Here is a 27,589-nt window from a genome sequence, read left to right as displayed (position 1 = left end):
GCTACGCTAAAATCTACGAATGCAGTGATGGCCGAGGAGAACAGTAAATTGGAGGGCATTGGGTTTGAGATGCGCATTGGAACTACTGGGTTAGGTCAAAGGGAGGTGTGTGCGGATGTGGAGGGGCAACAACAGAAACCTATCATTGTTCAAAGCTCTTCAGAAATTATTGAAATTTCAGATACCAATCCTTCGGAGGTCCCTCTATCGTGTCCAACTGCATTATTGGGGCCCAGGTTGGAGCGGATTTCATCAAGCTCCCCCGGGTACTAATGTACATGGTACACCTATTGATCTAACAATTGAACACCTCCCAATTGGGTGTGGCTCTGCTGGCCCCTAGGGGGGGACCTATTGGTTGCGGCATAACCTGTGGAGGAGATCCCTCCGTCTAAACCCAATAATGTGAAAAAAAATGAAATTGGCAAAGCAGAAACCAGTAGTCCGAAGGAATCGCACCCTAAGCATTAGAGCTGCTCATAAATCCCTTTGTAGATTTAGGCTGTCTCCTGTTATTGAACATGGTAGCTCGAGCTTGCTGGTGCCCTCCAAAGTTATGTCGGTTGACTCCACAGTGCAAACTGATTCTAACCCTTTGAGTTTTCAGTTTAAGGCCGACCCGAACTTAGTTCATGGGGTATCGAGTGCCTCTGTCCAAATCTCTCTGGATGTGGGCAGATGTGTGGGTGGGAGGAAAATTACCCTCTATGCCCGGCCTCGACAGTTAGGGGGGCACATGTGATGTTCCATGGGAGTCGGTAGTGCTACAGCCCCCAATACCAGCAGGGAGATGACTTGTGGTACCGTGCCCTTGGGCTACTATGGTTGGCCCGATTGAATCAATTTGGGGAACAAGAGAGGGGGCCTCTAGTTCGGCACAGTCTCCCGGAATTGCCGGTGTGGGACAGGGATTGCCTGTGGAGGGGGTTCGCAGAGGGGGAAACCCCGTGAACAGGACACTGCCTGGGGAATAACTGTTGGGGGTATCAAGCCAAGTAGAGGCTCCTGTGGATTGGGAATAACGTACCTTTTGTAAACATTGGGGTGGTAAAGATTCCTTTTGGTGAGGGATGTGGAAGTGGGAAGTCTCAACTATTGGATAAGCCTCTAGATCTCCCCCTCGATCCCAGTAGCCTCAGGAGTTAAGGAATTACTTCAACGGTTACACTTACCTACAATCTATGTACCAAGGGATGGGTCTAATGACAAGCATCCTTAAGCATGTCATGGAACCCACTAGTGGCTGAGCCTCGGGATGTAAGTATGCTAGTGAGGGGCCCACCTAATTAAAATGACGAGTATGCTGGGCCCTGACTATCAGTTCTGTCTGAATCGATCTTACATCCTGTCGCTATTTTCTGAAATTTCAACTCTGGCTCTGGTGGGCTCACCTGATATTGTGAGAGTGGCTTTTCCCGAGAGAGATCATCCAGACACCTGTATTATCTATCTGAACTCTCCATTGGTAAAGGAATTGATCCTTACACACCGAGAGGGTCTTTTGAATTTAGGATTTGACATCAAGCAGGTGCAGATGGAGGAGGGGGATTCTCAAGGCAACAGAGGTAAGCTGAAAACTGTGCTCCTACGGGTGGGGAATGTGTGTGATAATGTGGGATCTGGGGATGCAAAGGGGTCTGAGAAGGAAATAGATTGGGCTGCCATCATCTCTATCTTGTGGCAGAAATTGGTCCCTTAAACAACACATCTGTGCGGGCATTGACTGGAAGAAGGTCACTCTGTGCCTAAAATCTTGGAACACCCGTGGAAGTCTACATCTTTTCACTAACCCAACCTGCCTGGCCAACCTAATAGAGGGCAATTGTATCTGTCTACAAGAGACGTGGCTGACCTCAACTCCCATCTTAGATGGCTATTAAATCTTTACCCAATCAGCAAAAGAGAGTGTTGGTGGGAGGCCATCTGGGGGTTTGCTTATTGCAGTAGAAAGTACCATGGGCCTGAGTGGGTTAATCATTGAACCCCTGCCCTTTGGTTTGCTTGGGGTGGACCTTACTTCTACAGATGGCTCTGTGAAAATCTTGATCATCAATATATATTGGCACAAAGGTATTTCATCGTTGGATCCCTTTGTTGAGAAAGTGTGCCATACTATTGACAAGTGGTCAGGGCATATTCTGAATGGGAGAATACTAGTGGTAGGAGATCTAAATGCTGACTGTGGATTCCATAAAACCCCTTGGGATCTCGGTGGGTCATATTTGGATCCTGCTGGCACCCATGAGAAGCGACAATTGGGGGAAAATATGGTACGCGGGATTGGGGTCTCTGGGCCTACAGCCTTTGGTGGGGGGGAAAGGGTCCCAAATACAAGGAGACTACCTGGCAGTTCCTCTCTTCTGGATTACATCTACCTAGATAATTTTCGTATGAATCGATGTGTGTCGTTTACTGTGTCAAAAGAAGGATTGAAGTGACCACTGTATTTTAACAGCAACCTTCTATTTGGTACTAAATACTACTTAATTCAGGTCCCAGCTGCAAGTAGTTGTTAATGCGACAGGTAATGCAGTTAGATGGACTGGTATAAACATCCATACCCTGAATCAGAATGTGAGGGACACTATTACTGTATATTCTCTTGATTGGAAAATGTATAATTTCAATGCAATCGAGCTTCATAGGCTCATTGGTGTCTTGATCTATGGTATCTGTCCTAGGACTGGAAGAAGAGAGAATGGGTTGGTCAGACATACCCATTGTTACAACAGGGATTTCGCCTCTGCGAAATGTACCATGAGGAGGGAACTGAGACGGATTCAGGGATCAAATTTGGATGGGGGAACTCGACTTCAGCTTATTAGGAAAACTAAGCAGACCTATAAAAACTACTGCAAATCAGTAAAAAATGTCCTATTGCAACAGGACACAGAGTCCATGTTAGGGGTACTAATCAATGCTGGGGTCAGTGCATTCTAGTCTCTAATCAATGGTCAAGATCCCAATTATGTTGTCTCCCAACTGAACACCATCTCTGAGTTGGAATGGGCTGAGTTTTTTGAGGGAGGGTTTGGGGCCCTAACGAACGATTCACCTGAGTAAATGGGTAACCCTGACAACACTAAGTGGGATCCTCTCTTAGACATTAGTACCATCTACGCCCTACTATCTAAATGCAAAAAGTCACGAGTACCGGGACCAAAGGGATTAACCAATAATACCTTCAAGGCTGATTGGAACATCTGCACAAATTTATTGTACCTGGAATTTAAAGATATTATTTGTAAAGGTGTAACGCCATAGTCTTTGAGTACTGCCCATGTGATACCTATCTTCAAGTGTGGAAGCAGGTATTGCCCATCACATTATCTGCCAATTTCACTCATGGATGCCGATTGTAAGATCTTTTCGGCATATCTGCTCTCGCACAAAAGAGTGGGCTAAGCTGGCTCATCCCCTTAACCGATTTCAGACCGGTTTTCGGAAGGGCCATTTAACAAATATCAATGGGCTTGTTCTCAGATGCATCCAGGAAGATGCTTGGACGAGGTCGAAGGGCTGTACATACATGGCCTCAATTGATCTATCGGCTGCATTTGACTGCGTAGATCACGGTAAACTATGGGTTACATTGGCAGCATGGGGAATGCTGGGGGCGCTTTTGAGGCTTATCAAGGGAGTATATGAGAACTGCGTGATCCAAGTCCGATTAAGGCAAAAAGGGTATGTTGAGAATCAGATCTTATCAGGGGCTCAGACAGAAATGTGTCTTGGCCCCCTGGCTATTCAACCAATATATGTCGGATGTGGCACTCACCTTAGCTAATGAAGGGTTGATGGCTCCTAAGGTTGGGCAGGCAAAACTCTTATGGCTTGTATATGCAGATGATTTTTTTGATCTTAGACCTAACTAGGGTCGGTCTGCAGAGGCTTCTAAATAAATTTGCGGGATATGCAAAAGAAAATGGGCTTATTATTAATCCCAATAAAACCAAAATTCTTGAATTTATGAGAGCAAGGGTGAAGACTAACCGATCTGTAGGGCATATTAAAGGAACGCCTGTGAAGCTATCTGAGACTGTCGGGTATCTGGGATTCAATTTTGGCTCACATAAGGGATCTAAATTCGGCATCAATGCCTTGATGCATAAGGCCAAGATGCTAGAATCCCAGATGGTAAAAGTCGACTGCAAGTTTGGCAGATTCTCCCTCAAACCGGCAATAATAATCTTCAAAGGGAAGATTGTGCCTAAATTAATTTATGGCCTCGAACTAACGTCTGATAGTGTTGAAAATATTGGATAAAATGGAGGGTAGAATATGGAGGCGGATCCTCTGTGTCCCTAATGCAGTTCCACTTTCCACATTAAGATATGAACAAGGGGTTGCCTCAATATGGGCTAGGGTGGAATGGCACTGTTTGACACAATATGCGAAGATTATGGCCCAATACCCGATATCCTTCTACCATTTGTTGGGTGAAAATAAGAATTTCTCTGTGGATCTTATCGACCTAAGGAAAAGATGTGAATTCCTCCTCCTTGATATTGGCTCGAATCTGGAGACCTTGGTTAACAACCCCTTGAAGGTTAAAAGGGCCCTGTTTCTAAGGGAGCTTCGGAACAGTAGAAGGATGAGTTTTATTTCTGGCCAGACGGGGGAAAAATTCTTGCCGGATGACCTGATACCAGATCAGTTTAAACAATATTACGAATTCCTTTATGCATCGGAATATCTGGGAGATGGGACTGATGTAGACAGTTTTTTGGATTCACTTCCCATTCCTTGTCTCTCCCCTGAGAAGTCGGACTTGTTGGAGCTCCCAGTCTCGCCGCAGGAAATTATGGACACCATTTCATCGTTGAGGAGCGGTACTGCTCCGGGTGATGATGGGTTCACGGTCATCTTCTATAAAACTTTCCTGTCCACGTTAGCTCCCTTTCTGGCTAAGCTGTTTAATTCAGCCCTAGAGACAGGCTCCCTCCCCCATTCCATGATGTCGGCACTTATTGTTGTTATCCCGAAAGAAGGGAAAGACCCCTCGCGTTGTCAGTCCTATAGGCCCATCTCCCTTATCAACATAGATGTTAAAATCTTGGCTAAACTTTTGGCAAACAGACTGTCCAAAATCCTCCCTTCTTTGGTTCATGGGGACGAGGTCAGTTTAATTCCCGGTCATCAGGGGTCGGATAACGTGAGGAAGACCCTTAGACCCTTGACCTTATGCAGGAGGTGGCGAGACGAGACATAGAGGCCTATCTCTTATCTTTAGATTCAGAAAAGGTCTTTGACCGGGTCGAATGGCCTTAAATAGGAAAAGTGCTCCATAAGATGGGTCTGGGGAGCAAATTTTGAGGGTGGCATTCGGCCCTGTACAACGGCCCCTCTGCAAGTGTGTTGATTAACGGCTGTACGTCTGCAAGTCTTTCGCTCTCCAGGGGTACGCATCAAGGGTGCCCTCTGTCCCCCCTCTTGTATGTCCTGGCAATGAAGCCCTTCGCCATTGCGGCCAGGGCTGATGGCGGAATCTCAGGGGTGCTCTGTGGGGAGTGTGAGATCAAGCTTTCCCTCTTCGCAGATGATATCTTTGTGTACCTTACTAATCTTCAGGTATCCCTCCCACGCTTATTGGACTCAATTCGCTGCTTTGGCTCCTTTTCGGGGCTAACGGTCAATGTCACCAAGTCTTGCCTGATGCCAATGGGTAAGTTGGACCGTGATGTCCGAGATAGCGTAGTCATGTTAGGCATGCGGGTCGAGCGAGAATCTACTACATACCTGGGCACCTACATTCCCAGAGATCTAGAGAAGGTGTTGAGTTAAACTTCCCCCCGCTTCAGGCGAAGATCCAAAGTGATCTCCTGCGTTGGGCCCCCCTTACCCTCTCATGGTTTGGCAGAATGGTAACGATTAAAATGAATGTTCTTCCCCGGCTTCTGTATCTTTTTTTCATCCCTCCCCTGCTTAATTCCTGACTCCTTCTTCGACCGTCTGCAGTCTAACCTTCTTCGCTTCATCTGGAAGGGCAAAAGGGTGAGGGTGAAATACTCTACATTGATTCTGCCTAAATCTTTTGGAGGTTTCGGTCTCCCGGACTTTAGGTTGTATTACAAGGCATCTCAGATGCGTGTGATGTTGGAACACCTTAGGGACGACCTTAGGACGTATTGGTCATACGTAGAAGATGTTCAGGTTCACCCGAAGAAGGTCACAGACTATTTATGGGCCCCACCGAGGTCCCTTCCTTCGGCGGTTAGGTCGCACCCAGTCCTGTCTGCTCTATGGGCATCCTGGAAGCCAAGTAAGGAAAACATGTCGCTCACCTCCTGGCCCTCTCCCCTCTCTTCCCTGTGGGGCCCTCCTCTGGATCTCGGTGCTAGAGGGATCAGAGAAACGCAGTCGTGGTCGGACCAGGGGCTGGAGAGGGTGGCCCAACTCTTCCGCCAGGGTGTTTTTATCGAGTATGATCAGTTGCGGGAGGTGTTAAGGGATAAACCTTTTTCTATTTTTGAGTATTTGTGGCTCAGGGGGATTATCACTCAAAACAAGTGGGTGGCTGACCTGAAACAACCACTGTCTTCCTTCGAGAGGATCGTTGTGGAGGCCAAAACGAGGCAGGGCATTCTTTCCAAGATTTACAGCGTGTTGATCACTGCTAACCTCGAGGGCAGACAGTCGTTCAAGCAGATCTGGGAGGAGAGACGGGGCCGTGTCCTTGATGAACATAAGTGGGAGTTGGTCTTTAAATCAATCTTTTCGGGAAGGTTGTATGCGGCTGCCATGGAACACAACTTCAAGATTCTTCATTCCTGGCACCGTCACCTTATCTAGGATGTTTGCTAAGGTGTCGCCGATGTGTTCCAGACTATGTTCTGGCCGCGGCACTTGGTTCCATATGTGGTGGGAGTGTCCGGTCATCCAGGTCTATTGGGCAGAGCTGCTAAACTGGATTAAGGACATGATGGGTACGAGCCCCGCCCTTCACCCCCTGGAAGTTTTGTTGGGCACACCTATGCCTGATAGTGTATCCTTACCTTTTTCCAGTGTGACGAGGGCCATGTTGAGGGTGGGGAGATTGGCCCTGGCCCAAAAGTGGAAGAGTCCCTCTGCCCCCACTAAGGCAGAGTGGTTTAATAAACTGATTGCTATTTTCACTTATGAGAAACTGACAGCCATCGCTAATGACTTGTCTTTTCTGGAGGATTGGACTGTGGTTATTCTTGGTACAGACTGTGAGGCTTTGAAGCTTTGAACTATGAACTATTTGGGGTAGCATTGTTTTCAGGTGGCGCATGGATGTGGCTGTTGGCCTACCAAGTTGAGACAGTTTGCCACGTATCCTGGGTCCTCACTTTATTTTGGGTCCCTCTGTAAGGTTTGCATTTGTGTCCTGCTCTAACTTCTTGCCTCATGTATATATTGTGTTGGGAAACCTGGTATGCCTTTGTTGGGATGGGGGGGGGGGCAGGGTAGAGGTTGGGGGGAATTTGGGCATGTTCGGTCTTTCTACACTGTTTGTTACTGTTTGGAAATGCTGGGGTTGCCTGGCGATTTGTTGAATAATGAAAAGCTTAATAAAAATAAAGTGGAAATAAGAGGCCTTGTTTGACTTTGATTGGATTCAGATGACTGATGCCTTCAACTCGTGCATTTATGGGCCATCTTGTGCATGAACATAAATGCAGAGGATCTCTTTCTTACATTCTGCTCCAATTCCTTAATCGTTATTATTGTGGGCTGCTACTTAGGGTACAGTGGAATCTCCTACCTACTAGAGAAATCCAGCTTACGAGGAAATTAATAACAAATGATACAGTTGGTTGTAGGTTCTGTCTGTTGAAACCCAAGTCGTTACATCATTTAGTATTGGAGTGTGAATCACCAAAGATATTAAGGTCCAAATCCTTGTCGGCCCTGCACTTTAATCAATTACATTGTGGTGATGAAATGGCATGGAAGCGTCGTCTGAGCATCCAGAACGTTCATGAGGTCCTGGCTGTATCAGGTTTCATCAAAAGTCTTAACCTGCAGAAAACCTGAGGAGAAACCTCATGATGATTGTCCTTTCACTTATTTAGGGATAAAGGTTTGGGGATGTGGAATCTATGAGCTTAAATTATCCCTTTTTCTGTTATCCGTTAGGGATATTCCCTGAATTGGTCAGTCAGGGCGGAATGTGTATAATGTTTATTTTGGATTTAAAGATATGTCCTTTTTATCAACTCTGTTCAGCGGGTGTGCTATTTAGCATCCGTTTTGGATGTTTTATTTTATTTAGGTGACTTTTTTCTTCCTACTCTGTATTTATTTGCATTGTTTGTTTTACGTCTTATCTGTTTTGTTTTACCTTATGTTTTTTTTTCCTCGGATTATGATGGCTATGTGATTTTATTTCCATAGTGTCCTTTTGTTTAATATTGATTTGTAAAGGTTTAATTGAAACCGATTGCAATAACAAAAATAAAAAAATAAGAGCCTGGCCAACTGGGTGATAGAGTTCAAAATCGGTGGCCAGAATGCCGCCCTGTGTAAAGGATGCCATCTGTTGTTTCCGGTGCATTCTTGCCACCGACGAGCCACAGGGGAAGCTTGTCGCTGTGGATCACAGAGCCGTAAAGAAGAATCTACCTGGCCAAATGGGCACGTTCATAAAAATATAGAGGTGCTTCGGTTGTATGACCATGTTAAGAAGGCACAGCCGTGCATAAAATTGATATAGGTAGCCCATCTTTTCAGTTTACCGGTCAACTCTGTCAAATTCATGGATAGATTAAGCAAGTGTAGTGTGGAGCATTGTTAAGCAACCTTATCTTCCCAGGTACGCAATGTTTCTCTGACCACTGGAACACCATTAGATTAAGCGGGACAAGGATTATCTCAGTCAGTGGGAATAGTTCTGATTTTGTCCAGTTTACTTTATAACCGAGTATTGCTCTGTTTTGGACTTCCTCCAGGACTGGCCTTGTATTTACATCTGGGTCCTAGGGCGAACCAGAAGAAGGACTCTGGCAAGTGGGAGTCCTGTTCAAGGATTTTATTAAAAGGAAAAGGATCAAACGCCTAACTTGCCCTATTTCTATGAGGGAAGTTCTGTACCTAGCAAAGTTAAAAGCTAAGCATGGATGTTAACCCCCAAAAAAGTTCCTGAGTCCGAATACTAGCCAGTAACTGGTGCTACCACTTAAAAAAACACCCAACTAAAAACGTTATGGGAGGCTTGTTACACTAGCCTCAGCAAGGCTTCTGCCTGTCCCCGGTTATACTTGGTTTTCTTCAAATCACAAAAAGTTGATCTTTTCCCACAGGATGTTCTTATCGTTTAATTCAAAATGTAAGGTTTCAGTCTCTTTTCATAAAGAATCTGTTTCTTAATCCAAACAATTCCAACCCTCCAGGATTCCTTAAACTCTTTAAAAATGTTTCTATCTTTTCCTTCTGTGAGGCGTTAGGACTCCCCAAAGTTCTGTAATTTTTACAGTTGGTTTTCCTTTTCACAATTTATTTGTATAGGCTGTGGCCTACCCTAGTCTCAAGACTTAAACATTTCTTTATTTCTTGGCCTTGGTTCAAAATGTTCGGATCTTTCGTTCATATATTTGCACGTTGGGGTTTCTCAGGCTCCCATAACCTAGATGGCTTCCCAGTCATTCTTCTCACAGTATTTGTACTTTTTCTCAGATCCCCTTTTATAGGGTGTTTTCCTTTGTCAAGCCAATTTCTCACAATGTTCTTGTTATTCTTACCCTTTTATCTGGTATTTATACACACATGTTCTTCAGCCTCTCATAACCTGGATAGCTTGCCCAGCTATTATTCTCAATGTTCTTGTCTCAGGCTCCCGTAACCTCGTTGGCTTTCCCTGTGACTATTTGTCTCTGTAGCTATGTTCCGATGTGTGTGGAGATCAGGGATCCAGGCTACGTCGTATGGTTCGGCGTCTGTTGCCACCACTGTTCCTTGTTTTGGGCAACAGACTGCACTCGCGTCTCTGTCCTTGCTCCTGTTTTGACCTAGACTTCTGAGTCGATTCGAACGCCAACCTGCAGGATTTGCTCTTTCTACTCCTCGCTTCCAGCCCAACATGGCTCCACCACTCCAGGATGTCAATTATGCAGAGACTTGCCTACGCGCAGCAAAACTCCTGCCTCCGTAGGCGTTCCCCAACGTTGTACAATCTGCCACCTTCTTATATGCGTCTCAGGGCCAACTTTAACGTTGTTCTTCTTCACTGACTATGGCATTAAGGCTGTGTTCAGCATTGCCTGAAGCTTACCAGATGGAAGGAGGGCGGCGGGGTGTTTGTAGTCAAGAGTTTGAGGAAATGTCACTATTAGGAGAAAGCAAAGCTATGTCACAGCTTCTGTGGATGTTCTTTGCCTGGGGAGATCCAGCACCATCTGAAACCAAAGAGATGGAGGAACTGTCACTGTTTGGTGTTTTCAAAACAGGAGTCGTAAAAAAGCAACAGTTTCTCTGTCTTCAGACAACATTTTTCAGACTGGGAGTTCCCTATTGGAAAGGAGGGTCCTCGTCTACGAGAAGGTATTCACTCCTAGTGTGGTGCCACTTGCCCAGACCCCTAGGGAGGGTCTTGCTGTGCGGGCTCATGTCCATAGCTTTAAATGGAGTGGATCCTTCCTGGGAAGAAGGGACAAATACCCTGGATTCATCAGTCCCTGATATTCAAAAGTATATCATCCGCATACAAGGGTTATCACTTCCAGAGACACCATTATTCTCGGACTCCGATGATCGTGGCGCATTCAGATTATTTCGGCAAGAGGTTGTATGCATATTGCGAATAGGAGGGGGCACAGAGAACATCTCTGCCGCATGCCTCTTGCCAACCCTATGGGAAGAGAGTCGACCATTATTTCGTACTCTTGCTACAGGGCCTGTATAGAGCAGTTTGACACACCTAACAAAATACGGTCTCAGGTGGAATGCTCCCAACACCGCAAATAGATAACTCCAGGAGACCGAATCAAACACCTTTTCAGCATTGTTTGTTGCAGCGACTGCAATTGCTTGTGGATTCATTTGTGACGGTATGCAGAAGAGTCTCCACAGGCCTTATGCTGTGTATCGGGTTGGGGCGAAACGCGATTGATCTGGTTGAACTATCTTAGTCATGTATGTGTCATGACCAGTGATTCTGGTAGGCACAAACCCGTGCGCTTCAACTCACTAGTGGGGGCATTGAGACATAAGGGGAACTCTAACCAGACCAGCTGGACCAAGACCCGGGGCGAGCAAGGAAGGGCCACTTCGACCCTGTCCTGGCGTCGCTGGCACCAGGCTCATAATGATGGACTCTGGGAAAGTGCAAAACAAAACTCTTACAGGCTGTCGCTAGCCTCTATAGCAACTACCATTAGCTGCTGTATCAGGAATGAATGTGGCAGGCAGAACGTGCTGCAAGGCTATGGGCGTGGCAGTGACTGGCTGGCTATATAAGCCCCTCCCATGCTTTGGGATGCGCTTAGCGTTAATCTGCTGATGGCAGAATAACGCTCTCCGCTGACCTCTTGCCCACGGAAAGGAATCCTACAACCTGCTCACGCTGGAATTCAACAGTCTACCTGGAATACTCACCATGTGATCCTCGGCACGTGCTGTGAACTCGGGATACTCATACTGTGATACTTGTCGCGTGGGACAGAAGAAAGAAGCTACTCCTGACCTCTGGTATCGCCTGCAGAATCTCTGCGTCCTCGGCCCTCTGCTCGGCTGTTCCCATACCTAGGAAGAGAGAAACACAGGTCAGTCAAGTAGTAAAACCAGAGACCTGAACGGAATGTCGCAGGCAGCATTCATTGCTCGCAACTTCGCTGCACGCACCTCTCCCGACCTCGCTGCACACACCTCTCCCGACGTGTGCATAAAAGGAAACAAGGAAAGGATGAATTTTACACACACCAGGGAAAGAAGAACAGACATTAACCAAATAAAGAACACGGAAGGAACGAGCATTTAACCGGACATAGAACAGACGTTTAAGCACTCTACAGAGCTATGGAGGGAAGGAAACGGAGAGAAGGAAAGGAATAGAACGGACAAGCAACCATTCTATTGCATAAAGGGAAAAAGGAAAGGACAATCCTATTGAGCAAAGGAAGGAAGGAAAGGACAATAAAAACATTACAAATTACCAGTTGCACACAGTTGAGCAACACAAAGCGCTGCCACAGCAGGACCCGACAGCTGCTAGATTCACCAGATCAGTGAAGCAACTTGATCCCGAAGAATTGCGCCCCTGCTAAGGTTAGAAGGAAGGAGAGCACACCATCTAAAAACTTAAGGTAAGCGTTCCACTCTACGGGGTAGCAAGAGAATTCACACCTGGGGCGCAGGGGAGGGTCACAGGTGAAAGACGCCAACCTTCTCATACATCATCCGCCAGTCCCTGAGGCAAGAAATGCACAGAATCAGGCCAGCTGACCACATCCAGCACCCGACGCCCCCACGGAGACAAGGTGAGCGTAACAGTATGCTAACAGTCCGTTTGCCACAATTTTCACAAAGATCTTCGCATCTGAGTTTGAGGGACAATGGCCTATATGAACTTAGTGCTTCTGGGAGTTTGATGGGTGTAAATAGTACAGTTATAATTGACTCTCTTAATGTTGGCGGCAAAGCGCCTTTGTCCACAGCAACTGTGGCGCCAGGATTTGCTTGAACTCCTTGTAGAATTCTGCGTCCAGACCATCCATACCTGCAACCTTCCCTGTCAGCAGGTCCCTGATGGCATGTTCAGTTTCTTCCGCTGTTATCTCTGCTATAGGGTTAGAGCTTTGTGCAGCGTTGGAGACAGCAGTGCAATCTCACTGAGGTACTGATCTATGCCCCGCCCAGTGTGCATATCTGCGTTGGCATAGAGGACACTATAATATGAGCAAATGCCTCATTTATGCCAATTGATTCCACCTCCTTTTTGATCTTTTATCTGTTATTGTACCTCTATTACACATGGCCTTAATCTGCCTGGCTAGTGTACAGCCCAGTCATCAGCCTCTCCATATCTATTAGCCAGCAATGGCCCACTGATGTATCGTATATCTTGCTCAGCTAGCACTCGGAATTCAAGCAGCTCATTATTGATTTGTCCTAGAAATGTGTATCAGTGAGGTACCATGCTGTTTCATATACCTGTATTCTAGCCTTGACCTCTACCAGCTTGCTTCTAACCGGTTTCAGAATCCCCCTAATGAAGACAATATGATTCCCCTAAATATACGTCATATAGATGTATCCAAATGTTTATTTATAGATTGGCCCAAATGCACAAAATTAAATTCACGTAGGTGGGTTTGTCCAGCATCATTTGGCATCAAGAGCCAAAGGTAGCTTCTGGTAGCTGTTGGTATGAAGCTAACAGGCTGTCTTAGGCTACAAGCAGGAGCTAAATGGTTCCCAGCGCCTTTCATTTTGTAACACTTCCCTGCTTGTCGGGTGTGCATGCCTCCAAGCATCAGTTAGATGTAGTGTGGTGATAGTCCGACTTATTGCTCATGCAGTGGCAGTGTACAACCTACTTTCCACAGTCGACCAGTCTTTTTGTATATGCAGTATTGTGTTGAGCTCACCTGCCCCCACCCATGATTACCTCAAAGCCATCTGTAGAGTCGCAGGGCTGTGCTAGGTCATCATAGAAGGGTCATTCATGTTGGGTCTGTATGTGTTAACCAATGGGATGTTTACTCCCCAAACAGGATACATCTAACCCCATGGTCTATTGCGGTCTTGATCAGCTGGAAGGAAATTAACACAGTGGTGTATTATGATCATGACCCCTGCGATTGGGAGGAGTATGTGATTTGGAATCTATTTTTTCCACCCATTTCTTGGCAAATGATTAGCAAACTGCTTGGAGTGCATGAGTTTCTTGCAGTAGTATGACTTTGGGTTTGTGTTGGTCTATGTAGGCTAGACCCTTCCTGGCTTTGATCGAGTTGTTGATGCCCCGTACGTTCCAGCTCAGAAACACGCTTGCCATGTAGATCCCCCACCCACCCAGCCCACCCTCACCATCCTCCCCAACTTGACAGTGTTGTCCCCAGTAAACAAAAGTAGAAATATCATCAGAGGTAGGTACGAGCAGCACGCCTGAGGTCCCCCGTAGGCAGCCTGATGCCTGACAGTTGCTTTCCCGTAGCCCTGGTGTAATCATTCATATTACACTATTAAGACCTTTTTAAAACATTTACGTGAAGATTTCCTTCCATCAGCTGACTGCCTCAGTCCTGTCTGTTGCTCGCAGCCCCTGTTCTGGTAGTGCCACAACTGGTTCCTGCCGCCCCTGTTGGATTGTACCTTCTATGAATGCCACTGCGTCCATGGGAGATAGAAAAAAAGCTTGGCCTCCATATTGTATCAAGAGTTTGGCTGTAAATAGCCTTGAGTATGGTGTTCACACAGTAGTTTCTTGGCTCTGTCGAAGGTCTTACGAGCAGTGTGCACCCACCGGGAGAAGTATGGGTATATAAATGCGCTGCTTGATTTGTATTGCAGTTTACCTCATTCTCTCGCCACTCTGAGGATTAAGTCTCTGTAATTGAGTAGCCTCGCTATGATGGGGCTGGGGGCTGCTCCAGGCTTGGGCAGTGGCTGAATCTCTCTGTGTGCCCTATCAATTAAAAACTGTGGTGAAAACTGTCGTCCCAGGATGGCCTGCAGCATATCTTCTACAAATGTCTCCATTACTCCCCAACTATTTGTATATTATTCCGTCTGGATCTTGATTCAAGGTCATCACATTTGTCCATATCTGCTGCAAGGTCTTTATTGATGTTATTGACTGACCTGTTGATGTCCATTATCTCGTCTTCCACCTCTGCAATCCTATTTTCTGCCTGCGTGATACGACCACCTTCCTTCTTCAGTTTGGTTCAGATTGAGCTAATGTTGGCTGAGAGGTCTTCAAGCTTAACATTTAAAGAGGCAAAGCCATTCTGCATTCCTTCAACTATTGGGGCCAGAACCTGTTGCCCTGGCAGCTGTGGTGCTCCCGCAACCTATTGTCTCCTGCCAGGGGTTTTATTTTGTGGCCTCAGTTGGGCCCTGCTGCTTCCCCGCTCCTCTGGTCATTGCAAGGATCGTTCTGTTTATTCTGTAGTTGTGCCGGGGAGGCTCTTGCCTCGTAGCACCTGGTGGGCAAGCAGAGCATCCAGCTGATTACCAGTGTGGGCTGCCTCTCTAAACTGGGCCGAACGGCAGGCTAGGGAGCCCTCGTGCAAAGGAGTTTCTGCTAATCTATACTCGCCGTATTTATGTGAAAGGACCAGGCCTCCCTCACCACGCCCTGCGTCCCAGCCGCTAGGCCGCCAGTTGTGTTTTGCAATGATTACCAGTCAGACCACTTGGCAGGGGGAGTCAATCTCCCACACCCAGCTGGTTGCAGGACAGCCGCAATGCCCTCTCGGGGCCATGGATGTCTCTGGCCTGCAGCTGGCACTGTAACAGTTCAGAGAGGCGTTGGTCCGGGGGCAGGGCCTCGGCCTCTGAGCTCCCAGTATAACAGCGCCAGGGCGCCCAGCTGAGGTAGACAAACCGGAACATCAGGCTGTGGTCCACCAGCTGGGTGTAACCCGTCGGCTTCTCACGAGCTGTGCCCCCAGCACTGGTTGGGTCTCCACCATGGCAGCTCATCACTGTGCAGCACACACCGCCACTCTGCAGTTGTCTGCACCAGCTCCCCGCCAAGTTGCCACCCCGTCTTCCAGTGCGGGCCGCCAGCAATCATGGTCTGCAGCGACTGGGAGACAAAGTGGCGGGGGAGATTAACCTTTCGCAGTTCCCAAGGTGGCCTGGTGTTCCTCCTCCCGCTGTTGCAGGACCCCCAGAGACCCCACCACCAATGTCTCGGCAATGGCCTCTCCCCAGCCGGTTAGAGACAGGCAAACAGCCATTCTTCATGTGCCGGAAGACCCTCCCCCCAAGCCTCGGCACACTAGTTTTGGTCCAGAAAGGGCTGAGGGGAAAGGATAGGTAGTAGGATTTCCTTCTAGCTCCTGGAGTTCCTTGATCAGGCAACCATCTTAGGGGTAGCGGTTCCTCCTGTGTCCTGGACCGCACTCCCAGATTCTTCAAAACCCCCAAGGTACGACACGCAGATGAAGTGTATAAAGTTTTACTTTTTATTTATCTCAAACGCAAGAGAGAAAGCACACTTCAGATGTGTTTTTCACGAAGCCTGGTGCTTGATCACAGAAAACCTGTTTGGTAAAATGAAAAAGGGTTTTACACTAACAAAATATTTCTATGGCTGAGGTTCATAGATCTTGTATTCATCATTTGTAACAGAAGTGAGCAGGAATGGATTCATGTAGTTAAGGTCCTTAACTACAGCATGTTAAATGTACAGTTCACTGAAAGTCATAGTAGGGACAGCATCATCTTTTTAGATGTAAGAATAAGACAAACACAAGGGGAGTTACGTGCAGAGATCTACAGAAGAACTAACTAATTAAATATAGCTCCTCATTACATGCTACCAGCAGTCGCCCCACCAGTTTAAAGTGGAGTATTCTCTATGGTGAATGTGTGCGAGTTCGTAGAAATTGCTTGGACGTTTCAGTCTGTGAAAAGAGCACATTTACTGCCCATAATTTAAAGGATCGTGGATACCCCAAGAAAGGTATCGAACGTGTCTATATAAAAATCAAACCCCAAATGTGTCTGTGATTTCTGGTGAGACTAGATTGGTTTTAACATTCACTGCCAAATCTAAAGAAATATGCCAAATGTTTAACAAACATTGTCCTATTTTAAAAGCTGATAAAAACTGATCATCATTACTCAGCAACCACCCCAGAATCACATAGAAAGATCTATTGGTATCAGGTTTTCTGGAAAGACCTAAAGAAGGGGTTACAGACAATTCTGGACCAACATGGCGGACACAATCAGGCAATGGCTTTTTAGGTGCACATAAGGTTAGGCTCGTCAGCATGCTATGAATTGCAGTACAAATCGACACCCCATCCTAAATCACGCTGGTGACATCCGGTGTAAGATCTCATGTGATACTGAATATGTAGTTTGTGTATTATCATGTAGCTGCAATAAGTGGTACTTGGCAAGTACCACATGAAAGCTGAAAATATGCATCCTTCAACGTTTGAGAACTAGTAAAAATGCTGATTTCACTTACCATATAGCTAAGCATGTTCATGAAACACATAATGGAAATTCCTGTGTTGTAAAATTAGTTGGAATCCACATCTTAGCTATTTCCCCACATGGGGTGATAGGGAACTCTCATTATGACAATTGGAGACCAGATGCAACCTTGATTTTTAAACAAAATATCCTAAGAGCCACCATTTAGATGAAGAACTACATACTTTTTTGAGCACTTGAAGATGTATTAAGAGAAAATAAATAATTCCCCGGCTAATAGCTTTTTGATGTGCCAACATGAATTCTGGCCTTTTTTTCATGTGCATCTGAGTGGAGTGGACCAACTATCTCTGCTATCTGAATAGCAAATGTATTTCTATTTCTCTGTAGATTTTTGGTTCTGCTATGCCTTATTTTTTGTTGTATTATTATTTTGTAATTCATTTTCTAGATGTTTGCAAAATCATGTTGTTGGATAGTACTCCTTTACTATGTAGAATATTGATATGTGGTGGACTTTTATCTGTTAATGCAATGCACTAGCACTTTATGGGGTGTACTGGTGATCGTGAAATCTGACCAACCCTACCCATTTTCCCGGCACAGGCTGGGGTCCGGCCCTGTGCTATCAGTATAGTCGATTTCGGGAGATTGCCCATGCTGCGACTTTTCTAAAAAGAAAAAATAGGAAGTTGTGACTCCAGGTCAGCATACCAGTCTGGGGTGTACTGGCTATAGTGAAATTTGACCAACCCACCCATTCGCCCCGCACAGGGGTGGAGCTGGGTCCTACCCTTTGCTATCAGTAGAGGCGATTTTGGGAGACTGCCGATTATGCCATTTTTTAAAAAATACGCAGTTATTGCACAATAAAACATACACAAGGCTATAGCCTACCCCAACATGCATGTCAGCTACAGACACGGACAATGCCGGGTGGTACCGCTAGTGTTTTAATATGCTGTGCGATACTCCATGGATAGCATAGCAGTTACAACAATTTGATATTTGATAACTGCACTATAGAAGCAGTTGGACTATTTTGTGGAATGCTGCCTATTTAGCTCAATGTATGGGACATTAGTGTGTGTTTTAGAGCCCCATCCTCTTTTCAATTTCTTCTTCAATATGAATTCCATTAATGCACTGTGCCAGCACTTCATTTCAATGTCTCAATATGCTGCAAGATACTCAGTGGACAGCACAGCAATTACCACAATTCAATACTGATGTCTGCACTATATAAGCACTTTGCATATTAAGTGGAATGTTGCCTATTTTGAGGAATGTATGGGACGTTAGCTTGTGTTTTAGAGTCCCCTCCCTCTTTTCTATTGCTTCCACTTTATGAATTGGCTATTTTTAGTTTGGGCTATTCAGTGTCGCTTGTGACACCTCTAAGCCGAAACTATTGCATTGATGTACAGATAGGGAGGAATTGGGCATATGAGAAAGAACATAGAGGAATATGAGGAGAGACACACAGCATGTAGGTGGTGTTTGGCTATGTGCCCACCCATTATCTTCCCATTGCCATGCTAATCCCTATGGCCTTTCCTGCCTCTTCTCGTTCAAAACACCCCCTCCTGGAAACTTTGAGCTCGCTGTAATCAAGCCTTACCATCAGGCTTTGCATTCAAAGTGCCTGCCAGTGTTTTAGTCTTCTGAGAGTTAATGACTTAAAAGTTGTAAACACTTACCAGGCCTGCCTTCAGCCACTCGATTTATAAGGACATAACTGTGATGGGAGCCAGAAGCAGCAGCCTGAATTTCTCTTTCCTCAGGAGTTTTCTAAGCCAAGTGCATAGAAAGGAATATTTTTTTCAAAAGCGGCTGTCCTATCTCCATGTAAGAGGCTCAGCTCCCTTTCTGTTTGTCCTGGTGAGGCAACGTGTCTCCTCTCAACCTCGTGCTGCGACGTTCTCCAGACAAATGCCCCATCCCAGTAAGCCACTAGACGCTGCAGTCCTCGTAAGCACTGCTTGTTACTTTCTGTCTTAAAGCAGAGCTTTTAAAGTGGGAGCGATTTTGCAAGTGATGGCCTATTTAACAGTGAGCATTTTTTAGAGAGGGGCAACCAAGTGTGGGATGTAGAACCACAGATAACAAGAAGCATGAGAGCCTTGTGGTGAATCTCTCTAAGCATAACTTAACTCCATAGGACCTGTGGGATGTTTCAACCTTCACTAGCAACATTACTGTGCATTGCTTGCATCAGGAACATCAGAATTGCCACCGGAAAGCATGCTGCTCGCTAAAAATCACCCAAAAGTGTGCATTAAAAATCTGAAAAATAGGCCGCCGTCCACTTTTGCCTATCTCAGTGGTAACACAGGAGACCACTGCCAAATCCCCTCATTAGGCTGCACACAGAGCAAGGCTGATTGCAAAAAAAAACAGTGCTGTGTGAAAATCGGTTTTTCTTGGTTGTCAAATTTGCAAAACTCATGGCTCACAAACCACCCAAAAGATCCAACCTCCTTGTTGGGTGTTAAACATCATTCTATTTGAAGAATCCACATAAATACAATGTCCACAGAAGTACACTTATCAGAAGAAAATCCACATTGAAGATTGCTTGCTGGAAAGAAATATGTCAAAAATGGGTGCAATACTGTTACTCGTCTCTGTCAGAGGCTGGCGATCTTGAAATCTGACAGGTGAAACTTGTGTCTCAAAAACTAAATATGCCAAAGAAGGGACTTCCATCAAATGCAATATGGGGTGCCCCACATTGATTTTCATGTTGGAAAAGGCTGGAATTGAAGATATGTTTGCTTATTTTAAAATGTGTAACTTTAATTTCCACAAAATAACAATGTTACAATTTACTTTAAGATAACCTGATTCAGCTAAACTCCAAGAGGTTTCCCACACTGAGCTTCAAAGACATTCCACACCTTCTACCCAACAAAAGAATATTGTCATGAACCCTCTTGGTTGGCGATGGATGCCGTTGTTACGGCTTCGCCGCCATTAACACTGCCACCACGTTTTTTTCACATTTCTCTGTTTTCGGTCTAGTGTTTTTTCCTCTGTTCTGCGTCTCGCCTATTTACTTCCTGCTACCCATGATTCCTTGCGTTGCAACCGTCTCCTTTCGTTTTCACGGTGAGACGCTTCCAGTGCTTTCCTCTCGCTCGCTCTTGTTCCCCCTTCTGGGGATTTCTCTCCCTTCTTTTCTCCTTCCTTCCCGTCTCCCTGGCGGCTCCTCTCCTCCGCCGGTTTTCCCTCTGCTGCTGTGTTTGGACGCTTACCGGCTACTTGCCAGTGTTCTTTCCTTCCTTGTCATTTCCTCTCCGGAAGGATCTTCGATTTGTTTACCTAAAGGATCCCGAGGCAATTGAATTTCACTACCACTACAGCGACTACTACATCTCTCATCGCAATCCACGACTACAACTCAGGGGTTTTTTCCGCCTTTGGGCTTTTTCCCCTTACCCGCCTGCATACGGGAACGGAGCCAAGGTGGTAACCAATACAGAGTTCCACCACGGCTTCATTCCGTGTCAGAGCATTCACAACGAAGAGTAAAAAGGATTACCTTGCCCACAGACACGGCGTCGGAGCCTCAGACCCTGAAGACTCAGGTGAGGAGAGTGGTGCGTGAGGAGAGTGGTGCCTCGGGTGGGAAAGTGAAGCATTTGGACAATACCCTTACGGTGACTTCAAGTCATTCTCCAGATTGTGACAGTTTGCAACGCCTGAAGATACCAATGGCTACTCCAGAACAGTTGCAGGATCAAATCCAAGAACTATGGAAAGCTGTACAGTCCCTTTCTCAAGAGCTTCAGACTGTTAAGGCAGAAAATGTGGTATTAAAACAATTGGTTTTGGGCAAAGAACCTTCCCCTCCCCCAGAATTGCCACCTATGGCCCTATCTTCGGGGAAGTTCGACGGTTCTCCCAAAAAACTTAAAGAGTTTCTGGAAGCTGCCACTATTTACTTCACTTTCCGCCCTCATATGTTTTCTTCTGATCAGGCTAAGGTTGGCTTCCTCATATCGAATATGGTGGGCAATGCCCTTGCGTGGGCTACACCTCTTGTGACAGGAGAAGACCCGGTTCTACAGAATTACGGGAATTTTAAGGTTCTTCTCAGAGAATCCTTTGAAAGACATGAACTCACCTACACTGCTTGTGAGGATCTCCTGGATGTTAAACAGGGAGCCTCAGATCTCCTCACCTACATTACTAGATTTAAGACTCTGGCGGCCGGGGCCGGTTGGCCTGAACAGGCACAATTTGACATTTTTCGTAGAGGTCTCAAAGAGGAGATAAAGGACGAACTAGCCCGGTCTCCCCGACCTGCCTCTTTTTCAGATCTTTTATCCTCGGTCCTACAGATTGAACATCGTCTCCATGAGAGACGTAATGAAAGAAGACGTTACAGAGAAAATCCCTCTACCATAGGGACATCATCCAACACTCTTCCTCCATCTTCTAAACAGAGTGAAGAACCTATGCAGATTGGAACCACCCGAGCACCACTCACCATGGAAGAAAGAAGAAGACGAAGAGAAAGAGGGCTTTGCGCCTACTGTGGGTCTGACAAACATCTGCTCAAGGACTGTTCCGATCTACCTCAACGGCGTTCGGGAAACGAATCACCCCGGTTTTAACAGGGACAGAAAACCGGTGGTTATCTAAATCTTCCAGTCCCTACGTTTCTTTGGCTGTATCCACAAAGAAGACACCTGAAGATTCCAGACTCATGGTTATCAATATCAGCGTGATGATCCAAGATCAGCTCGTAGAGACTTTGGCACTCTTAGACTGCGGAGCAGCCGGTAACTTCGTTGATACCTTATGGGTTGACAAGGTGGGCCTCAAAAGGCTAGCTAGACTCGAAGACCAGAAGGTGGAAGGTGTAGATGGTACTCCCTTGTCTTCAGGACCCATAACGCAGACGACTGAGGAGCTAGAAGTCCGAATTTCCCAGCATGTGGAGAGTCTTAAATTTGACATCATTAGAGCTGCCCATTTTCCAGTTATTTTGGGAATCACTTGGCTCAGGAGACATAACCCACAAATAGATTGGGTATCTAATTTGCTACGTTTCGAGTCTGAGTTTTGCAAGAAGCATTGTATTCCTCAACAATCTTATCTACAACTACAGGTCACCCCTGCTTCTTGTCAGGAATCCTCAACTGTCCATAATATGGCACATCTTGGTGAGGCTTTCAGAGAGGTTTTCACAGAAGTCAAGCCAGCACCTTTACCACCCCATCGTCCTGAGGACTGCTCTATTGATCTTGAGCCCAACGCACTGGTTCCGTTCGGTCGTATGTTTTCCTTGTCCAGATCAGAGAAGGAGGTCTTACGAACTTACCTGGATGTGAATCTGCACAATGGCCTCATTCAACCTTCAAAATCTCCTGCCGGAGCTCCCTTTTTCTTCATCTCCAAGAGGGATTCCAAGGAATTACGACCTTGCATTGATTATAGAGGTCTCAACAAGGTCACTGTCAGAGACCGCTATCCTATGCCACTCATCACAGACATTCTTGAGGCGGTTCAAGGTGCTCACATTTTCACTAAGCTGGATCTTCGCAATGCATACCATTTATTGCGCATTGCTAAGGGTGATGAATGAAAGACGGCTTTTCGAACACCCTTCGGATTGTTTGAATATAGAGTCATGCCCTTTGGGCTAGTTAATGCTCCCGCAGTTTTCCAAAAATTTATGGACCGCATGTTTTCGGATCTCTTATTTGTTTCAGTGATCATCTATCTAGACGATATTCTTGTATTTTCCATCAACAAGGAAGAACACGAAGAGCATGTCCGGACAGTGCTTTCTCGACTTAAGGAGAACAGTTTACTAGCCAAACCTGAAAAATGCCAGTTCGGGGTCTCGAGCATTCCCTATTTGGGGTTTATTTTGTCGGACCGGGGTATCTCCATGGACCCTCGCAAGGTGTCTGCCATTTTAGAGTGGTCTTCTCCCACCTCTGTCAAAGAGGTTCAGAGATTCTTGGGTTTAACAAACTTTTACAGAAGATTTATACCCCGGTTCTCCGAGATGGTGCTACCTATACCCACACTTCTCAAGAAATCATCTGGAACCTTTGTGTGGTCATCGACGGCAGAGTCTAGTTTCAGACATCTCAAAACTTTGTTTTGCTCAGCACCCATATTGCTCCAGGCCGATCAAACTAAACAGTTTATCGTGGAAACTGATGCCTCTTCCGCGGCCATCGGTGCTGCCTTGCTCCAGGAGTTCGAAGGTATAGAACATCCAGTCGCCTACCTCTCTCGCACTCTGACCATCAGTCAACTTCACTATACCGTCCTTGAAAAGGAGTTACTAGCTATGAAATTGGCCTGTGAGGAATGGCGACATCTGTTATTGGGTGCCAGTATTCCCTTCATCATTCGCACGGATCATAAGAATCTAAAGGTCCTGCAGTCCCTCGAATGTGCCAACTCTCGCCAGGCGCGATGGGCTTATTTTTTTTCCCAATACGATTTCACCATTACCTATTTACCAGGCTCTCAGAATGTCCTAGCCGACGCCTTGTCTCGCAAGGAGTTGGTTGCTGGTTCGGGCCACCTCTCAACCGAACTTATGTTTCCATCTACTCGCATAGTGGCACCTCTTCACACTTTTCTACAGGAACTCAAAGAAGCTTCAGACTCTGAACCCTGCTTTAGAGACAAATGCTTGGCGTCTCAGTTTCATACCAAAGATGGTCTCTGGTTCTACAAGAACCGACTTTACATACCTTCAGGACATCTCCGCAAGAGGATTCTCTACTGGTGCCATGACAGCCGAGTTGCAGGACATCGAGGCCAGGCAAACACCATTGAACTCATAAAACGCTCGTTTTTCTGGCCCAATCTTCGACGAGAAGTCCAGTCATACATAAAAGCATGCCCAGTCTGCGCTATGGCAAAGAATCCAACAGGCAAACCGTTAGGTCTCCTTACTCAGCCTGACATACCACAAAGGCCATGGGGGAACTTGTCTACTGACTTCATTGTGGATTTACCCTTATCAGAGTCCTGTTCTTGCATCATGGTAACAATAGATTCATTCACCAAGATGGCCCATTTCTCTCCACTGGAGGGCTTACCTACGGCCAATCGCATGGCCGAAGTTTTTGCCAGAGATATATTTCGTCTTCATGGTTTGCCCGATAAGATTACTTCGGACCGGGGTAGCCAATATATTTCTAAATTCTGGAAGGCTTTGTGTTCCCGGTTAGGTATTGACCGTGCTCTTTCATCTGGCTACCATCCCCAGACTAATGGTCAGACGGAAAGACTCAATTCCACTCTGGAACAATATCTCAGATGCTACATAAATAGACTCCAAGATAATTGGGTACAACTCCTCCCCACGGCAGAATTCACCTACAACAACTCCAAACACTCTGCCACGGGTATCTCTCCTTTTTACTGCAACTACGGACTTCATCCCAAGTCCATTTGGCCCATTGCTTCTCACACCAGTAACTCTCCTGCTGCCGAAGCTGCTTTATCGGAAATTTCTGAGGCTCACCGGACGGCCAGAGACAGTCTAGCGAGGAGCCGTAGAACCTACAAAACCCTTGCTGATCAACATCGCCAAACGGCCCCCACTTGGACTAAAGGGACGAAGGTATGGCTTTCGACCAAATATTTACCAAGGTGGATCCGGTCCTCCAAGTTGTCTCCTCGGTTCCTGGGTCCGTTTCCCATCCTAGAAAGAATCAACCCGGTGGCTTACAAGATTCAACTACCCTCCTACCTTCGCCGGGTGCACCCGGTGTTTCATACCTCCCTTCTCAAAGAATCACAAACTGAACCACATTTTAGGTCTAAACCCTTGCAAGACATTTCACCCAGAGACTCCCAGGAGGTGTATGAAGTTTCTAAAATCCGTGACTCCCGCTACTACCGGGGACGTTTACAATATCTCATTTCCTGGAAGGGGTATCCCAGGTCTGAAGATTCCTGGGAACCTGTGCATTTTGTCAAAGCGCCCCGCCTAGTAGCTAAATTTCATCAGAGCCATCCTGGTAAGCCGGGCGGGGTGGGCAGTAAGAGGGGGCATACTGTCATGAACCCTCTTGGTTGGCGATGGATGCCGTTGTTACGGCTTCGCCGCCATTAACACTGCCACCACGTTTTTTTCACGTTTCTCTGTTTTCGGTCTAGTGTTTTTTCCTCTGTTCTGCGTCTCGCCTATTTACTTCCTGCTACCCATGATTCCTTGCGTTGCAACCGTCTCCTTTCGTTTTCACGGTGAGACGCTTCCAGTGCTTTCCTCTCGCTCGCTCTTGTTCCCCCTTCTGGGGATTTCTCTCCCTTCTTTTCTCCTTCCTTCCCGTCTCCCTGGCGGCTCCTCTCCTCCGCCGGTTTTCCCTCTGCTGCTGTGTTTGGACGCTTACCGGCTACTTGCCAGTGTTCTTTCCTTCCTTGTCATTTCCTCTCCGGAAGGATCTTCGATTTGTTTACCTAAAGGATCCCGAGGCAATTGAATTTCACTACCACTACAGCGACTACTACATCTCTCATCGCAATCCACGACTACATCTCAGGGGTTTTTTCCGCCTTTGGGCTTTTTCCCCTTACCAGCCTGCATACGGGAACGGAGCCAAGGTGGTAACCAATACAGAGTTCCACCACGGCTTCATTCCGTGTCAGAGCATTCACAACGAAGAGTAAAAAGGATTACCTTGCCCACAGACACGGCGTCGGAGCCTCAGACCCTGAAGACTCAGGTGAGGAGAGTGGTGCCTCGGGTGGGAAAGTGAAGCATTTGGACAATACCCTTACGGTGACTTCAAGTCATTCTCCAGATTGTGACAAATATTCCCCTCCTGTTCTGCTAAGAAACCGGCAGGCAGGTGTGAAAGGAACTGGGAGGGGGACTTATGGCCTGTTGTCCTGCTAGCAGACAAAGGACTCCCTTGAACTGAATGGAAATGCAAATTTGGGGCGTCCATAGAAACCAGCCCTGGCAGGAAGGAGCTCAAGTTACTCTCTGGATCAGTCAAGACCTTGGAAGCGGGCCAGACTGAAAATGTGAATTTGAAACTGGAGTGTTTAATGAAAAGACTTATAAAATATTGTACCGAACTGACAAAAATATGAAATTTAGAGATTATTAATATGAAAAGATCGCTGGCAGTTTAAAACTAATCTGGAATCTGTGCGATGTTCTGAGACTGAACCACGAAAATTTTAATATTGTAGCTATTGTGATTATGCTATGAAGATGAAAATTTACAGAAGTCTGGCCAGATGATATGTGTAAAAAGAATTGTACAGATCCAAAAATGTGTACCCAACCAAAAGCGTGAAAAACTGTCATTTGTGAACCAAAACTCGTAGGAACATTAGACTTTGACAGAAACGTACCTTAGTCAATCTATCATGTAAATATGTATTATGAACAAGTTGTGCATATTGTAAATATAAGCCATAAACATGACACATCATGACACATGACACGTCATGACACAAAGTTCCTTTCTCAAATCAGGAGAGGGGGAATTCCTAGACCTACCAGATCCTTAGATGGTTGGGCATAGACAATCAGCCTCCCCACCCACTTTGGAAAATGGATAAATAGGGACTGTTGAGGACCCACGGACACACATTCACTCATCAACTGATCCACTGGCGAAGCACCCTGCAGGAAGATCCAGACTCCAGAACCCTGAAGCAGAGGCCTAACCCAAAAAGCTGAACCCTTTTCAGCAGGCCTTTAAAAGCTAGCAACCTGATTTTAACCCCTAAACTTCCATGGGGCCTAAACCATTGAACAGCCTGGCTGAGCTGTTTACTGCTTCTGGCCAAGAACCTGTGCTAGAACCAGAGATCCAAACCGGTAGAGCAGTGCTGTAACCCAGAACCCGTCAGATCCAGTCCAAGAGGCCGTGAAGACCAGAGTGCCTTGCTGAGAGCAGAATCCCAGCCAAACCCTTGACCAGATCTTAGATGGGCCCATTCCATTCCAAAGCCATAGTAGTGAGTATTTAGTATAGAACTGTCCATAGTCCTCTTAGTTTAAAGTAATCCTAGTCAATCCATTTCAATCTATGCAGAACTGCATTATAGAATCTTGTGTCTATCCTGAATCCTCATCATATAGTCTCTGATTTGATAATCATCTGTGCGCTGATATTTTTCTGAAGAAAGTCAAGTGTCCTGACTGACAAAAGTCAGAGCAGAAGGCGCCCTGTTCTCGTGGCTGTCCCGTTGGTTATCTTGCACTTTCATAGCCCCTTAGTATAAGTCCATCTTGGCTCCTAATCTATAAAGCGCATCTTTCATTTTGAAATTTTGACTCTTTGAGACAAATCTTCCTTCACTAAAACCTCCGTAACTTGTGAACCGTACGTCCTAGAAACGGAATTTAAAAATGTCAGTTTGAAGCGAACATCCTCAGTTTTCCAACGGCATTCCAATTTCTTATAGATTTTCCCTAATCGGGTTTCTCGCATGCGGAAAAGTTGCTGCAAATTTGCATTTGGCTCAATTTCACTCCATGTAAAAGAGCTATTTCTTGCTT

General features: G+C 46.1%; 1 protein-coding gene across 2 annotated transcripts in view; it reads left to right on the top strand.

Moving 5' to 3' along the window:
* AP1AR (adaptor related protein complex 1 associated regulatory protein) overlaps positions 1 to 27,589 on the top strand; it is a 391,174-nt gene that overhangs the window by 174,052 nt on the left and 189,533 nt on the right. The gene's annotated exons all lie outside the window — the stretch shown is intronic.

The sequence above is a fragment of the Ambystoma mexicanum genome, chromosome 6q (genome assembly GCF_040938575.1).
Source record: "Ambystoma mexicanum isolate Mex_15411 chromosome 6q, UKY_AmexF1_1, whole genome shotgun sequence".
NCBI classification, from domain to species: Eukaryota; Metazoa; Chordata; class Amphibia; order Caudata; family Ambystomatidae; genus Ambystoma; species Ambystoma mexicanum.
This window is presented reverse-complemented; position numbering and strand designations above follow the sequence as displayed.